The sequence below is a fragment of the Microtus oregoni genome, unplaced genomic scaffold (genome assembly GCF_018167655.1).
Source record: "Microtus oregoni isolate MIOR12 unplaced genomic scaffold, Mior012 000009F_ref0000495, whole genome shotgun sequence".
NCBI lineage: Eukaryota > Metazoa > Chordata > Mammalia > Rodentia > Cricetidae > Microtus > Microtus oregoni.
The window spans coordinates 36,376,955-36,392,636 of record NW_024543068.1 but is presented as its reverse complement, the minus strand read 5'-3'; the positions used below and the strand labels follow the sequence as shown (position 1 = coordinate 36,392,636).

Below are 15,682 nucleotides of genomic sequence, written 5' to 3'. Positions count from 1 at the left end.
GTTTATAAATTATTAAGTATACTACATTATCAACTTCTTGGTGACAGGGCCTTACTTGGTAGCCTGGAACTTATTGACCTTAAACATGGCAGTTCTGCATCAGCTTCCTGAATGAGTCAACCACATCTGGTTTTTATAAACATTGCAATAAGTTATAGAATTTACTTAATTTTGTTGCCCACATTTGTTGTTGGTTTTTGTATCAGTTTAATAACTATTAATTGGTAAAAGGGGTTGAAATTTTGAAGCAGAATTGTATAGTCCTACCTTAGTTGGTGTTTCTATTGCTGCAAAGAGACACTGTGACCATGACAACTCATAAAAGGAAGCATTTAACTGGGGTGACTCACTGACAGTTTCAGAGGTTTAGTCCATTATCATCACGATGGGTCATGGCCATGTGCAGTCAGACATGTGTTGGTTGCATCTTGATCAGAAGGAAACAGGAAGTTGGCTGAGATATGAAAAGTATCCTGAGCTTAGGAAACCTCAGCTCACCCCCACAGTGACACACTTCCTCCAACAAGGCCAGGTCATACCCACTCCAATAAAGCCACACCTCCTAAAAGTGCTGCTCCCTATGAGATTATTGGGACAAATTACATTCAAACTACCCCTAGTTCCTATCACTATCTGTATTTATTATTCCTTTCTAAAAGCCATCAACTTTATTAATTAAAATTGTTGTACATAAGAAATATGACTCTTCTATAAAAAGGAACCATCTATGATGGTGATGTCCTTTAGAATAAAATAGGGACTATTTTAGGTTCATAGTTATGAGTGGAGCAGATGATAAACTTGATGACTTGCACTATATGTAATTAAGTTGCTCCCCCAAAGTGTAGCATGTGGCCTCTGAATACTTAATGAGTGTGGAGGTGTGTGCATAAGAATGGCTCCATAGGCTCATATGTTTGAATGCTTAGTCACCAGGGAGTGGCACTATTTGAGAAGGATCAGGTGTGACCTTATTGGAAGTGTGTCCCCAGGGGGTAGGCTTTGAGGTTTAAAACGTCCATGCCAGGCACAGTCTCTTGGCTTTGGATCAGGATGTAGCTCTTAGCTACATCTCCAGCACCAAGCCTGCCTGCCACCATAACCCTACCATGATGATAATAGACTAAACCTCTGAAACTGTAAGCCACCTCCAGTCAAATCATTTCCTTTTTCATAGTTGTCATGGTCCTGATCTCTTCAGAGCAGTGGCACGGTGGCTAAGGCAGTGAGGATGATGCTTGCTAAAGGTGACAGAGTGCCTATCCTATTCCTCACATGCACTAAACTACTGATAACAACTTTATCATTTCTTAATTGTTAAATCTCAAGTAGGGAGTCATTCCAAGGTGTTTAAGAAAAATACATATATTCAGCTACAAACATTTTCTTTCAGTTCTTGCTTGCTTAAAAGAAATTTGTAGTCTTTCCCCAGTGTTATATGGGGAAAATTTATATTGTGAAATCCTGTGGGGTAGGTATTTATATACTGTAGTGTATTATATATTCTAGCATAAAACATATAAAATATTCTAACATAAAAGGAAATACTCAAAAGTGACAGAAAATGTTAACTTTTAGTTCTGAAAAATATGTATTCTTTTTAAATTTTTAATCTCTCTCTCTCTCTCTCTCTCTCTCTCTCTCTCTCTCTCTCTCTCTGTAATCAGAGATTGCAAACTTCGCCAGAATCCTTTTATGCATCTTCAACATTCATCCTTTATGGCCAGGTCTGCTAAGCTTGTTTTATTATTCACATCTTTACAGTTTTTCTGTCCTGCTCATTTTTCTCCTTATTTTCTTTCTGCTCAAGAAAAATAATACTGATAAATCCATCAGGAGGCATATAATGTTTATTTTATTTTGCAGTAGTTTCAATACGTATAACAGGATAAAGCTTTCCTTCCTTCCTTCCTTCCTTCCTTCTTTCCTTCCTTCCTTCCTTTTTTTGTTTTTTGGGATAGGGTTTCTCTGTGTAACAGCCCTAGCTGTCCTGGAATTTGCTCTTTAGATCAGGCTGGCCTTGAACTCACAGATATCCATCTTCTTCTACTTCCCAAGTACCTGGATTAAAGGTATTCACCATTTTCATCCAGCTTATTTTCTGCTTTCGTATTTGTAGTTTTGTAAGTGATTTTATTACAAAACTCAAAATGGAAAGTTATTACTACAAGAAAGTATTTTGTAGGAATTATTATATTTCATAAATTTACAATCATATAAATGAAATTGTCCTAAAAGATGTAACATTCTTTTTAAAAAAATGAAAGACATTTCTAGAAGAAGAAGATGTCTTTTAAAAATAACAAAATAGCATGTATTGCCAGGTAGTGGTGGTGCATTAGGGAGGCAGAGAGAGACTAATCTTGTTTTCGAGGCCAGAAGGTCTACATAGTGAATTCCAAGATAAGTTCCGAAGCTACAGAGAAACCCCTTCTCAAAAACAAACAAACAAAAAAAGAACACAAAAAGTATATGTTAATTAATATATTCAATACTTTGTCTGGACTATGCTACAATTGTGTTACTTAATTTTGTAAGTAATATTTTAAATTTAGTTAATTTTTCAATTTGAGATAATTTTTAAAAAAATATAATTCTTTTTAAAAGCAATTTTGATTGAATGTGTATATGTACATCCTAAGATACTCTTTATAGTTTGGAAAAAGAGATACCATAGAACATGTATTAGTGGTTAAATTTCCTTGCTTTTTCAAGGAAAATTCCATGGTTTGATTTCTTTTTTATATTTTTCTTTGTAATAATGAATTTTTTATATTACTTATGGAATAACTATTTTAAGATCCTATACATACTCTTTCATTAATGCAAAGGTTTATTAGTTTAAGTTGACTCCAAAACTTTAACTTTGAGATTTGTAGTTCCTCAGAAAAATGAATGGTATTGACTGTGACCTTGCTGATACTGGAAAAGAAATTCAAGCTATAGTCCAGACACTTAGTTTAGGACATTTAAAACTTGTTTCTAGTAATTGTATTCTACAACTTAGATGCTGTCCGTAGCTTTACAATTTATAGAATAAAATGCCTAGTTTATGTACACCGTTGCTTGTTGGAAATAAGTTGGTTCTATAGTCTTAGGTAATTGCCTAGCTAAACAGTATGAGTTATGGGACTGTTATTAATTGTTCAAAACTCTGCTTAGCTGAGTATTAGTTAGCACTGTACCTATTCTCGTATATGTACCTCTATTAATGTCTTCCTTGGTTTGTGTGCATAGCTAAACTTTAAACTATGGAATAGTATTAAATATTTTTTTCCAATTAGAGAAAAATCTATTGTTATGATATGGAATCAGTTGGATATTTATATGATTCGTTTTTTATTTATTTTAGAAGGATTTCTCTGGTAGCTGTTTTATTTGATTTCAAGTGGCTGTGCTTAAAAATTGTCATTAGAGATTGATTTGACCTGCTCTAATGCTTTCTATCTCAGCGATGCCAAGAACTTCAATTAGTTATGTGACATTGTAAGCTTTTGTGCGCAGGAATATGCTATTGCATCAGAACTTGGCACCCACATGAATCTTAAGAAAACAGGCTGTTTGTTCCCGGGAGAAACTATTCTATAAGCTGACTCTGTTTTTATAGTCTGTTCTGTGCTAGATTAAGTGATTTAATTTAGTTTGGCTTGGAGCAAAATGTTTCAGGATATTTTATAAAATCCTGGTTTATGATTAGCCCTCTGAAAATAATACTAGTTTTAGTTTTGCTGTTGTTTTTAAACCATTGGGCTGTGCCATGTCTTGTATTCTCAAGTGTTGTTTGCAATTTCATTGAAGGCTGCTACACCATTCAAAATAGTGTATGCTCTTTTTTTTCTTTTTTGCAAATTTTGGAAATGTAAAAAAATAATACTTTTTTTTCTGAATTTGATGACTTTTCATGACTATTTGGGTAGTTCAGAGAGCAAGAGGGTGGTAGAGGAATGAATGGTGAATGAATGCATGGAATTGATTTAGTGTAAGGAATTGTCTCATGCCTTATGGCGGCTGACAAGTCACAAGATCTGCAGTCCTGGCAAGTATGGAGAGCCTCTCTGCAGGCCTCAGAACCGTGAGCCTAGATGGCGGTGGTCTGAGTTGGAAGCCTAGTGGTCTGGAGCTCAAACAAAACTGGCATTTGAATCTGAAGGCTGTTCCAGGGAAGATAGTCAGGCAGTCTTCTCTGTACAGTCAGCCTTTTTGTTCAGCAGCTCTTCCACCGATTGGCTGCATGGTGCGCTTTCATTAGGGAAGACAGTTAATTTTCCCAAGTCTGTTGATTTCAAACGTTAGGCTTATCCAGATAGACCTTATGGGCACAGGTAAATTATTGGTTGGTCAAGCAGTTGACCCAGCCAAATTGACAGATATATTCTCTATTAAAATGATTTTAGTGTTAGGAAATAGTCTTTTTAAAAAAGAAAGTTATTATGACTAAAGTAATATACCAAAGAGAAATGATCTGTTTCAGAAAAATGCTCATAATGTAGAATAATTTATTTTTCATTATAAATTTTAAAACCGCAGATTCCTGAGTTCTGAGACTATTACCAGTGGTTCCTAGTTGAACTAAAAAATGTGATTTTAAGGAACGGTTTTGCCAGATGTGCTGACACAGCCTTTAAAATGAGCTCGTGAGCCCAGTGCTCAGGAGCCTAAGTCAAAAGGTTACTGAGTTTGAGGCCACCACGCTCTCCATAGAGTTCAAGGACAGCGTGGCTGATAAAAACCAAGTGATGGTGTGTGGCTCAATGACCTGTACTTGGCTAGTATGTGCAAGGTTTATTCCCCAGGACTGAAATACAGTTTGTTCAGTACAGGTTTGCAAGAAACCCTTGCCATATCTATTAATTTTTTTTAGCTCTTTCATATACTTGATCCAAGCAAGCAAATAACTGCAACAAAATATAATTATAAAAAGGTTAGTGAGAGAGTGATTAAAGATGCTTCTTTTCTGTTTGTGCTTGCCCCTTCAGGTGGAGTGTGATGCCTCGGTGGTGTCCAGTTACATCACGAAGTTACTTATAAATATTTAAATATTTCCAGATTAAAACAATTCAGACCCACACTAAAACAACATTATAGTTAAAGATAGGAAATCAAGTGAATATTTCTTCCTCTGATTGTCACCATCTTTCCTCTAACTCTAAAGATCTTTTCTGCAGACAGTTCACTAGAAATAATTTCATGTGTGTTCCTGTTTAAGAAAAACACTGTGTTTATTTAAGCATGTTTAGATATAAATATAATTAAAATTTTTACTTTTTTTAATGTACCCACACAGTTTTTGTATTGTTTTGACAAAGAATTTATTTCTATGGAAAATGTGCATTATTTTTATCTGTCAGAACAATGTCTAGTTCATAGTATATAACTGCTTAATATTTGTTAAACGAATCTTCCATATGTTTTATGTATACCTCTTGTGTTTGTGGTATAAACCTTATAGGTTTAGCATGTTTTACTTGTGTCATATTTTCTTTGGCCAGTTCTTTACTGATGGACTTATTCATTCCAGCTCTACCTGTCTTCTGTCCCCCCACCATCTGTCCATCACATCCCTGGCACTTGATTAACATCTCCCAAAGAAACAGAGATGCAGAAGATCAGAGGCCCGCTTCTCTGTAGCTTCCTTGGATAAAGTTGTTGAGATATATCAGAAACAAAGAAATGAAATCTAACTAAATTAGGTTTATGAAGACAGCAATGTAGTTAATGTGACCTAAATTTAGATAAGAAACCTAGGCAACTTCTTTCTGAAGTGATGACTTCCTAGTCATGTTTGAATGATGTGAAACACTGCAGAGGTCCAGGGAAGAGTCTAGGCAGCGGGAATAGCAAGTACAGAGGCATCAAGGCCAGAATTATCCAGGCGCGTATGAGGAACACAAGTCCAGTATGACTGAAGGATCAGCATTTGCCCTTAGAACCTCCTCTTGCTCTTCTGACTCCGAGGACCTCTAGTTGCTGTTGTGTGTAAGTAGGCAGTTGGCTGAAAGAAATTCTTTTGGAAAAAGAATGCATCAGGGTTTATGAATATTTGAGGGATTTTTCTACAGTAAGATGAAAAGCTAGTTAGACCATATCCTTATGTTGTATTTATGTTACATCATGTGACAACATAATTGGATCTTGGCTATATGGTGCTTCCTTTTGTCCTTTTAATGAAACTGTTTACATAAAGGAACTGTCAACATTCCTAAATTTGGAAAACACAAAATTTGAAGTTTGTCATTGGGTACATTGTAGTATTACAAATGATTCCTAGTTTGACACAAATTTAGCATATGTAAACTCATGATTCAGCTAGAAGGAGATCATTTTGTTCGACGAACCAAAGCCAGAAAACAACAACAACAAAAGACAAACAAACAAAAAACCTTTGTGAAAATGTAGTTTTTATAAAGAAAGATTATTCCTTATTTAAAATAAGTTTTAAACACCTTGAAGGGCCTGGAGAAATGGCTCAGGGGTTAAGAGAACTGGATGCTTCTCCAGAGGGCCTGGGTTCAATTCCCAGCACCCACATGAAGGCTAGTAGCCATCTGAGATTTCAGTCTCAGGCATCTGACACCCTTTTCTGGCTCAGTAGGCACCGAGGCATGCATAGGTGATACATGCAAACAAAACATCTCTATACATAGTTTTTTAATTCCTGGGTGCTGTAACACTGGAGAATGAATCCGCACTAAAAAAAAAAAAACTCTCTAAAAATATTAATTTTAAGGTCAAATGTTAGAATTATTATCTTTTAGATAAATCTGAAATTTCAGAGTAGACTATGAATAAATTTTATTTCATGAAGTGTTTTAATGCTGAGTAAACAAAGGGAGGTAAAACCATATTTGAGAGCATAGACATGTTTGTTTAAATTTTTCAGTCTACATTTTTTGATAAGTATACTTAACTGTATCACACATTGAGATTTCCATGTACTTATAGAGAAAAGGAGGTGTGGAGTTTGCTTAATTTTTATTTTTCTTTTATTCTTCATAGCAAAGCTTATTCCTTGGAGAATTAAAAGTAACTTGGAGGAATAAGGTTAAGGATTAAGGATGGAGAAAATTTTAACGAAGCAGTCTAATGTTATATTATGTTCATTTTATTAGTTTTTCAGAAACAAGGTATGCTTCTAGCACAACTTACAATTTTGCCTTGAAGTGAATTTTATTTTGTTTATTGATGTAAATTTTCTTTCTGTAAATTACTAATAAGTAAGCAATTAGCTTGTCTTATTAACATTTTTATTAGCAAGCTGCAGTTATTTTAGTGCATACTCTAATATCATTCAGTTATTTTTAATATAAATATGTATTTTTCTGAAAGTAAGTTATTGATATGAAGTTACTAGTGATGATAGTCAATATTTTATTAGTCTTAATCCTTTTCTTAAAAAAGATAGAAGGGTAAAATATGTTACATGTTTATAGAAATACATCCCTGTTACAAAATATAGATACATTAATTGTTTGGACCGTTAAAACATCTAATTTTTGATTGAGAATATGCAAATGTGCCATTAAATCTGCTTTTTAAGATTTTTCCAGTTTAATGTCTGAATCCAAATTCATAAAGAGTTGGAAAAATGAGATGTCTGAGCTATAGGATTCACAGGGATTTCATATGAAGCCTATTTAATCAGGATAACACAGTTATTAATATTCATAATGTCAGCTGGAACACAAATGACAGACTATGAGGCCTAAAAATTTTACTTGGTGAATTTATTAAAAGTAGCTTAAAAAATTAATGGAATTTAAGTAAAGTTGGTGAATATGAAAATCGTGTTAGCAGAAAAAAAATCTGTTAGAACTTTCTTTAAGATCATTTTGCATTGATGTCTTTTGACAGATTTCATTGGTACTTAAAGAAGATAGATGCATGAATGGTCATTTAAGAGGATTTAAACACATTGGCACATTAATTTTTACATGAATAATAAGTACTTTCCAAAAGCAATTAACTTACAGTGTACAAGATATGAATTGAAAAATAAGACTCTGACATCAAGGTCAAAGAAAATGTGCTGTACATTTTAAACTTCATGACAGGACTTTTAATATTTTGATTTAATTTATAGTTTACATAAGAAATTATTTTGAATATGATTTTAATGCATTTGAGAGCAAATTAAAGAGCATTGGTTTAGACTTTTTTCTTTCCCAAAGGGTGATGGTGTAGTGGTAAACATTATGAGTTTGCATTTATTGAAGACAAACATTTGTGATAATTGAAGAATTTTATTAGAGAACATGTTCAGCACTGCAGAAAGGCTAAGGGATACATGTTAGGGTTTGTGTTATAAATCGATGTTTTTAACACCGACATTGACTATAACATCTTTAAAATACAAGTAAGCTTCCTAAATGTGTGACAACAAAGATCGTCTGAGCAGGACATAAGTAGGTTTCTCCTTCATTTTAAACTAAGAAAGGAAAAAGTTAGGAGTTCTGTAAATAAGGCCAGGAGGCATTTTCTGTAGTGCTCCTATTCTTTATTTTTCAAATTATTCTTGAGCTGGATAAATATATCTGTAGTTAAGAGCTCTCTTCGAGGGGATCTGAGTTTGGGTCCCAGTATACTCACTGGGCATCTAACAACTGCCTGCAACTCCAGCTCTAAAGCATCAGCCACCCTCTTTTGGCCTCTGCAGGCAGGCACACACACACACACACACACACACACACACACACGTACACATATTTTAAAAAGTCTTAAAATGACAGTTATACCAGCCATTATGTTTTATTATTAAACTTAAAAGCAAATTTAGGCCATTATATAAAGTCAATACATTTATATCAGTTTAAACTTTTCACACAAACCTTGCTGCTTATGAAAGCATAGCTTAGTGGTGATGTTTACAACCTGCGTTGACAGTCCAGATGGGAGTGGAAGATTCATTTACAGTCAGTAAGTGCTGTACAAGCATGATTTAGTTTCATTGAAAGTTTAGAAATTGCTCAGTTCATTTTGTTTCTCTGGCTCAAAGATTTTTACTTAGAAAATAATTTTATCGGTTCTACAAATTACTATACTATAATACATTTATCTGGGCTTGTGGGATACATTATAATGCCAAGTTAATATGCCCTTATTTATTAGCTAGAGGCTTTTAAAGTTTAAGGTTTTCAAGTGGAAATCTTTGGCTCCCAGAAATTCACTGATCTGCCCAGGAGAGGGCAGCATTTTACTACATCAGGCTTATTAAAAAAATTGCCCTGCTTAGGCTGTCAATGTTTCTTGTAATTACTCCCAGTATATTTGTTGCTTGCTTATGAATTAACTTGCATTTATGGAACTAAATCATTCCAATCATTTAATTACACCTGAGGAGCTGAACTATAATTGCTTGCTTCCAACAAGGATCTGATATGGCTTGAGCAGTATTAATTTGGTGTTTACTTTTCTGAGTGCTAAAAGCATTAAAATGATTGTGCAATGGGATTACATTTTACTAATTGCTGGCATTCATTAGCTGGGTAAATGATGAGGAAGAGTGACTGTATATTGCAGAGGGATAAAATTATGGTTTTAAATAGTATATTACTAAGCACATTAAGGCCTGTAAGACATGCTTTAAAATACTCCAGAGGTTATTAAAGACTGTATTTTCTACATGTCTTGCTATATGAATCTCTTATTAAAATAATGCAATTATTATTAACCTTTTTGGGCAATATGTAGGGAAATAGCTTCATTGACTAGAACATATTTCTTTGATATTAATAACTTCCTATATTTTCAGCTAATCCAAAAGTAAATGAGGAACTTAGAAAAAGATTGCCAACTCCAGATCAACATATTTAGAGAAAATTGGAAAAGAAGAAGCTTCCTACAGCTTTATTTGAGTACTTTTTAAAGAACACAGAGTTCTAGCTGTGAGGTCTATCTAATTTCATCTTCTTTCAAAAGAAAGCCTGAAGAAAGGAAAATAGGAAGAAAGGAAATAAAACCTGTATTACTTTTATCATATTTATTACAATAAATGCAAAAGAAAAGTTCCAATGATTTCATAAGTTAACGATTAAAAAATAATAGCAATCTTAAATTGCCTCTACAGGTGTTGAGTGTTTTATATAAATATATATGTAATAAATTCAATCAATAAATTTGAAGATTTAGATAAAAAAGTTCAAAGCATGAATAGTAAAGTTTTAAATACACGAGGTTGTCGTTGAAGATGTAAGTCAAATAAATTATATATTCTGTAACCCAAGAAGATAGAACGTGTAAAAGTTTAAAACTGTATTTATGAAAATATATCTGTGAAGAAATAAACATTTTTCTGAGAAAAAGACCTAACCTCACCTGTTGAAAGGCAGTTAATTTTCCTACTATAGATGTTTTAGAAAGCTATTTATTTTATAAATCTGTTAAATAAAGGTAAGATTTAGGTATTTTTTGATATATTGTTTTAAGTTTATTTATTTAGAGCTGGCTTTATTTTAGCTTCAATCTTGGATCCAAAAGCAGAGACAGTGCCAGAGCAAACAAGAACAGAAGTGCACATGAAGGGCTGGTCAGAAGGTGGGGACATTAGATATTAATATCAAGCGCTTTGGGTGGTGGCAGTTCAAGACACTAAATGAAGTGTATTTGTCCCAACAAATATGTTAGCCTAAAACAACAAGTACATACACTCTCGTGGATGCATGCATTTGCACACACACACACACACACACACACACACACACACACACAGAGAGAGAGAGAGAGAGAGAGAGAGAGAGAGAGAGAGAAGACTCACACAAAGAGATCTGTTGTGAAAGAGACATAAAGAAAGACATTAAGACATATATGTATCCCCCAAAGGAGCCATACATGGTCACAGAGAAAGAGGAACACACAGAAAAGATTTTTTGAAGAGGAGAGAAAAAAGATACAAATAAAAAGGAAAATGAACACAGAAAAGGATGAAGGAGACTGGGACAATGATTGGCTGAGCAAGACATACAGAGGCACAGTTAAAAAAGACAGAGAAAAGGACATACTTGAAGAAGACCTAAAAGATCTAGATATACACGAGGAGATCCTCATAAAGAAACACACATAGTGACTTGAAGAAAAGGAGAGATATGAGATTTGGAGAAGCACACATTATGAAGACAAAACTATACAGTGAACAAGGAAAGGAACACAAAGCAGAAAAGCATAGGAAGGAGCAGAGGCAAAAGACATCGAGAGTGGAAGGCTTGGGATGGGGAGACAAAGATGCCCGTGGGGACAGAGGAGAAGAACACATCAAGAGAGAAACATGAAGAACAGACTGAGACACAGAAACATACCTACAATACGACACACCCACAGACACTCAGGGGGACAGAGTCAGAACTGTGCAGAGGTGTACAGATGACACAGGGAGACACAAAGAGGAAACATAGGTATGCAGAAACAGTGACACAGAGACAATGGCAGTCTAAACCTTATGCCAGGCTGATAGATGCTGAGGGGAAAGGGATATGCAGGAGGCTTAAGATGTATGCTAGTAAAATTCAAAAAATTTGAAATTCTTAGGAATAAATACTTTTGAACATGACATGGTACTTTTAGTTTAAGACTTAAATATTTTTTATTCATCTATTTTATTTCATTTCACCTTTATTATCTAAAATAGAGTACTCACTAAAAGGCTTCAGTCTTTTCTTTAGTTTGGGGTCCTTTTCTTTTAAAGAAAGTCTTTATAAAGTATGTGCTCTAAAGAAGAAGGCCGAAAGCTGTTCTGAGGGACAGTCTGATCACTGGGTAAATTACTGCATACAGTTTTGAAGTATAGAAAGGTACCATGCTTTATGTATATTTTTCTTTGTTTGGTTTTGATTTTCATAGTTACAACTTTCTATTTACACTGTCATTAGTGGTTTACCTTCTCGCTTGAGACTCTGGGCTGCTTTTGATGAGTTTATGATTCAGATAGCGGATTGAGTTCTGTGTTAAAGTGATAGTATACATTGTATTTGTATATGGTTTATTGTAACGATAGCAGTTTCGTCCCTGCACTGTTTGCATTTACTACTGATCTTTCTTTTTAAGTTTATGATAAGAATTTTTTATGTGAACTGGAAAGAGTTTGTTGTGGCTATTTTCTTCTCTTATTCAAGTAAACAAGCAAACATTCTTATTTTGAATAGCTAAAAAGGCACTCCATTCAACTGAGGTACAAAATGAAATAAGAAGACAAATAATGATGTGCCTCCTATTTATATTCTCTAGTCTTATGTCACATAGTTGTGAAAAACATCTTATTCACATTAGGTGGATGTTTAAGGGAATTACTTTTAATAAAGCTGGAGAGATAGACACAGTAGAGGAAACACTTGCCAAGTGTAGCCAAGCAGCAAGGGACCCCTGATGCCTGGCTGCCTTTCGAAAGGAAAGCTTTAGGACCAAAAACATAGGTGCCAGATAGCTCGTAGGGAGGCGTGTGCTGTGAGAGAAGTGACTAAAACATTAATAAGAAAATGTGCATCTTCTAGGAGCTTTTGACAATAGAATACAAATAAACCGTTATTTATATGAGAATGGTAGTAAGCATTAAGAACCAAGCAGGCAAATGCAGCATCTTGTCAGTATCACTTCAGCGGTGAGCTCTCACATGTCCTCTTCATCTTAAAGCTCTGTCTCACACAGACATTACAGCCCATTCTTGTGATTAGTATCCTATTAAATCTTATTTTACCTTTATAAAAAAAGTGGCCTAATTAAAACTTACATAGCCATGGCTTCTCATTGTCTTGAATTCCACAAGGAATACCCAAGTTGCCTTTCTTTTCTGTATTTCTTTTTAAATATAATTTTAATTTTTAATAAAAAAGTGTCACTTTCCTCCTCCTATTTCCCTATCCAACCCCTTCCATTGTCTTCCTCTCACTGCCCCTCAAATTTATGGTCCCTTTTTCTCTGTTATTGTTGCATATATACACATATATATGCACAAGTATGAACATCAATACAATCTTTTACTGAATTTCTACTACAAATATTGCCGAAACACTTTAAGTCCAAGAGTTTATTAAATAAATAATGTAGCAAACATGAGCATTTCCTTTGTGTTTTGTCATTATACACATTTTAGAAAATGTGAACCCAACATAGGTGGGATTGGTGGTGAAGGCATCTGAAAGCGTCAAGTTTTCTTAAATAATTGAAATACAGCATTGAATGCCGGAATGAACAGAACTTCAGTTACTAGAAGCAGCGTAGACACGTGAGCACTGCTGCAGTCTTCTGGCCTCTTAAATAAAGATGTTTCACCTTCTGTAAAATCTTCCTGTTTCTCAGGATTCTTTTTTGTGTTATTTAAGAAGTAAGACAGAATATCATGAAGAACGTAAACATGTATTTGAACAGATAGGTTTATGGTTGGTTGTTTAAGTCCTTTTTAATCAATTACATGTAGCTCTTCATATCTGTGGATTATATAGCCAAGAGTTTAACCAGCTGGATGGATAAAATTTGAGGAAAACTTGTGTCTGGACTGAACCGGTGCAGATTTTTTTCATATTATCTTCTAAAGAGTACTATGGAGTGACTGTGTAGCATTATACATCACAGCCAGTCCATACGGGATTTAAAGTATTGAAAAGGCTTTTCTGTAGGCTATGTGCAGATTCTATGCTGTTCTGTTTAAAGGACTTGAGGACTTTATGTGCAGGTTTTGGTATCAGTGGAGCATCATAGTACCAATATCTACATGCTTATTTGACTGTATTGAAGAAGTTATAAGACTCATATGTATAATAATTTGAAATGGTATTATAAATTCTTAAGTATTTCTTACACTTAAGATGGGTTAAACACAGAAGTATTATCTAGGGGTTTTATACTTCACAACAACTTTTTGGAAACTGTTTATGTGTTATATATGGGTAGGTATGTTTGCCATAGTATGCACACTTACTTAGTATTGGTAAAGAAAAAAAAAAACAACGGCTGAGTAGCAGTTACCTTCAGAAAATTGTGAAACTTCTTTAAATTTAGAACCTTTAGGGGTCAGTGTTCCCTAAGAAAGGTTAAAAAAGGCTACAGTGAATATCAGAAATGTGTTAAAACTCCTATCTTTTAAGTATATTTTACTAATTGAAAGTTTAAAAATGGTATCAATCACCTAGCTTGAGGAAGCTTTACATAAAATCTATACTCTGTTTAGACTGTGAAACTTTCTCCTTTTTAATAAAAACCCTTTAGTTTAATGATTTTTTTCAATATTATGCTTGGTTTTAATATTTTAGAGTATCACATTTAGTTTGCAATTTATACAAAGAGGGGCCATTTTTTCTTACAAATTTCCTTAGTCCAATCCTACATGGGCTACAAGAGCTTTAAACTATTTTCCTTTAAGCTTCAGTGTATTTTAAAATGAGTGTGATTCTACATCAGGAGTCTTAGAACTTATGTAACATCGTACAACCCACACCCAAACTACTTAAGCAAATAGAAATCTATATATTACACTTGATTGTAATCTGTATAAGTAAATTTAATTAAAACTCAGCAATTGTCTTTATTATTTTAAAATTAGACCAGAAAATATCTTATACAGCTCTGGTTCTTGATTTTTTTAAAATAAACAAAATAAATAGGTCCAGTTTTTATAAAATTGTCATGGTGATGCACACCTATAATCCTATCACTTGAAATTATGGCAAGATAATCAGGAGTTCAAGGCTGTGCTTAGCTATTTAATGGGCTTAGTGTAGCATGGGCTACATGAAACCTTGTCTTAAACAAATAAGTTAATAAATAAAACATGACAGAAGGTGACTTTAAGAGATATGTTACCTTCTTATTGAAGCACGGCTGCTTATTTGTGCCTGGCACTTTGAGTGTGTACTACCCTCTGTCTCTTGTTATTGGTTAATTCATGTTACTCTTTGGAAGAGTGTGTGTGAGTGTGTGCATGTGCGCATGCACCTTGAGAGTGCTTTTCATCTTTTGAGAAGTTTCTTCTTTAGTAATGGAATTCAACTTTGATTTATTAACTTTTGTAAGTAGACAACTAAAGAAGCATGATAGAAAGCCACCTGTGATGCGTTTAGATGACATTGATCATTATGAATAGAATATTGCTTTTGTGAACTAGTTTATTGTGTTAAGGTAGGGAGGAAGAAAACAGTGGCTTAGAGGAGACAGCTCCTTCCACTGGCAAGATAGCTAGGAGGGAAGAATTATGATTCCCTGGACATTATGATTAGGTACTTCTTTACACAGAAGATTTTAACATCTGTAAATAGCTAACCATTCTGTGATATGTTGTAGGAAAGAATTCTCATTTAATAAAAGGTTTTCTAGTAGGCTTCCTAAGTAAATAATCGAACTAGTAATTAGTTGTTTTCTTGTTCGAGTCTTTTCTTGTTGTCTGTGTTTGAAAGAAGGTAATTGTACTGTGAAACCCAATGCATTTTATTAATTTCAATAAAAAGGTATGTTAGAAATACTATAAATTTTGGAGCTATCTAAGCAGAAATTCAGTACTGTAAGTCTTATTTGCCATGTACCTAGACTTGGATGCAAGTTTTATAATGCTTACATTTTGTATGGGGAATTGGAGACAATTTTTCATTGCTATTAAGTATATCGGATTTGCTGTACAGAAAAGCACTGCTATAATTTTCAAAACATAATGTGTGCTTTACATATATGCTATGTATTTGACAAATATCATTTTAGCTAAAGTGATAAA

At 34.0% G+C, this 15,682-nt stretch overlaps 1 protein-coding gene across 2 annotated transcripts in view; it reads left to right on the top strand.

Moving 5' to 3' along the window:
* The window catches only part of Mipol1 (mirror-image polydactyly 1), a 254,896-nt gene that overhangs the window by 26,138 nt on the left and 213,076 nt on the right, over window positions 1-15,682 (top strand). Inside the window, exon 2 of one of the 2 annotated variants that reach the window (XM_041658525.1) lies at window positions 1,668-1,727. The exons of the other annotated variant lie outside the window; for it this stretch is intronic. The gene's annotated coding sequence lies outside the window, so the exon portion shown is untranslated. The remainder of the gene's footprint in view (window positions 1-1,667; window positions 1,728-15,682) is intronic. 2 annotated transcript variants of the gene reach the window in all.